Here is a 2,839-nt window from a genome sequence, read left to right as displayed (position 1 = left end):
GTTGTCAGTCTGTTTACACTGGAGCTAAAAATACACACGTTACATTTGTTCATTTGAGTGTGAACAAAACAAATGATTCCAGTTTGGTTGTTTTCAGCCGGGATTTGTCCACATGTCCGGGTTTGACTTTTACAGCAACATCACTCATTAGCCTATAACCTTAAAGGGCCCGTAATACTCGATTTTCTGATCTGTGTTATAATGTTTCCTCATCACAAACAGACCTGGAGTTGTGTTTTGTTTCATTCACACATGTTTAACGCACAAACTGTGCACATTTAGAAGTGCTGTACTGTGTGTATACCTTCACTTGAATCATGTGGATGATTTTAGCCCTGGAATTAAAAGGTAGTAAAGGTAACTGTTAACTGAGACCTACAATTCATGACATCACAAGGTTGGACAGAGCATTTTGAGCTTTCCGTGTAATAGTCTAACATGTGTAAATGAAACAAAACACAACTCCAGATATATTTTTGATGAGATAAAAACATTATAATATGACTAAAAGCTCACAAGAGTCAATTTTGCGTAATATAGGATTTTTAAAGTGTAATTGGTTGACCCTTTGAAATGGCTACGGTCAGCTCTTTGTGAAAGTAAAAGTGTCAGCTCTGTTGTTAACACTGTCCTGAAGTGTGAACTGAATTATTTGTACCGAGGAATAGAACAGTTACAGTACAGTTACTTTCTCATTTGTTGGTGTTCAGAATACAGTTACTTTTCTGAACCCAAAGGCAGACACAGCGGTACACGATCACACAATGTAGGCTTCAAACTGTGCGAAATTAGTGAGAAATAGAAAAAACAGCTCATGTGGTGTGTGCAAATGTGATTTTTCCTTGACTGATCAGTGACAAATAAATGCAGTACAGAAGTGAGACAAGTATAAAGCTTTTTTTTAAGACTATGCTGCGTTTTTTTAGCCTGATTCATCAGCCGGTTTTACTTTGTTTCACTTGGTAGAAACCGTCTGACCTCGCAGTGTAAGAATTCGTTCGCTCGACGTTAGGCGGGTATTTTTTATCATTTAACCAATCACTGCTAACTGGTATATTAAGCTTTTTCCAAATCCCGTAGGAAGAAGAGCAATAACGTCTTTCCCCTTGATAAAATTCACCAAACATTCTCTTTATTCCAGGCTTTAAATCCTCGATCTTGGGAATCGTTGCCAACACTGAATATACAGGTCTTCATTCACTGGCTGATGCCCGAACTCACACTTCCGGGGTTTTTGCGAACCGTCTAATCTATTTCGATTTCTGACCTAATCACTGGAGAGAAATGAAACTGAGTGGAGGCACTAGGTGGCAGCAGCCTGGCTAGTGTTTTTTACACTATAATTTAAATGCATCCATGCGTGAAAGTATTCAAAGTATTCAGATACGTACATTAGATAATACATTTTAATGCAGGTATATTTAGTGTTCCGTAACTAAATTCATTTTCAAACTATTCTATTCGTCACAGGTTGTTTATGGGTATTTTTTCAACTTTAACTTTAAAGGTGCATTGTGTAACTTTGGCTGGGATTTGTCACCTCCGTGTTTCTATGGAAACATAACTGCTCCGCCTTGAATGTTCCACAATCTAGTATTAAACACATGGACATTACATTTTCAATTACAATTTTATAGCTCAAAAATACATAGAAAAACAGACATTCTGGTTGTGAGCGGGGTCGCCTCTCCACAGATCTGCCCTGTAACTTGGTCTGGTTTGGTCTCCATGACAATAGAAAGGTTTAATACCATACCGTGAAACATTTGAGACAAAGCAATAACATCTCCGTGGTGAAAAAAAAAAACAGCATTTGATGGAGTCTCCACGAGAAAAGTTACACAATGCACCTTTAACAACACAATGATCATTTTGTACAGTTTTTGACTGTGTTCATAATCAAATTGAATAGATTAAATTGTAAGTAAGTCATCAAAATTCTGTGTTTTTCAGTGTAGTAATATATACATTTCTATTGCCCATATATCTGCTTGTATTTGCAAAAAAAAAAAAAAAAAAACGTGTCATGGAAATTATTCTTGATCAAACCTCTCTGCTTTGCCTTTTCCCTCATTGTTTTGATAAATACATACATTTTATATTGGAATGTGTAAAATGTATATTCATTTGTAGGTGTTAATTTAAAAAGAACTGCAAATTAATTCTATTTCACTCAAATACCCTTAACGATTAAATTAAAGAATCAGTACTGACAAAGCTTTCGACAAACTCTCCAAAAATATCCACCCTCTACTGTTTTATAATGATCCCTCCTCACCTTTCCTCTAAATCTAGGTTGTGTTTTTAATATTATAATGCTCTACAAATGTCCCGACGCTGAACCACGCATTCCTCCGTGTAATCCTGTGATGTCTCTGCACCGTGGGGAATAGTCCATTGTTTGCGATGCGCTCAACGTGCAGCAGCAGCGCGCGGACCCTCTGGGAACGCAAGGTGCAGATCTGCTCCTCCTATCCCCCGTATCAACCACAAAATACCCCCACTCTTCACAAAGCACTCGGCTTTAGGGAGAATTGCTTTATAATCACACAAGTCAGAGCTTTGCCCGCAACTCTCAGCGGAACTACGGGCAATTTTGACGTTGTTTTTACGCAATAACCAAACTGTACCACATTTGATTTTGGTGAAAGATAGCATTTTGTATTTTGTAATTAACGGTACAAATATATGCTTGACACATTTGAAAACATGTTGCTTTGAGCGTAAAATGCAAAGATGACGAGATAAGAAGTGGAGTGCGTGTGGAGATCGCTATCTGTCAACGCCTCGAAGCGGTACGAATTTATGAATATACATTATGAAGCCTATTTTTACGCAC

The sequence above is a fragment of the Boleophthalmus pectinirostris genome, unplaced genomic scaffold (assembly GCF_026225935.1).
Source record: "Boleophthalmus pectinirostris isolate CB_2022bp ecotype Guang Dong unplaced genomic scaffold, ASM2622593v1 HiC_scaffold_3, whole genome shotgun sequence".
In the NCBI taxonomy this organism is placed as follows: Eukaryota; Metazoa; Chordata; class Actinopteri; order Gobiiformes; family Gobiidae; genus Boleophthalmus; species Boleophthalmus pectinirostris.
Note: the sequence above shows the minus strand (reverse complement) of the source record.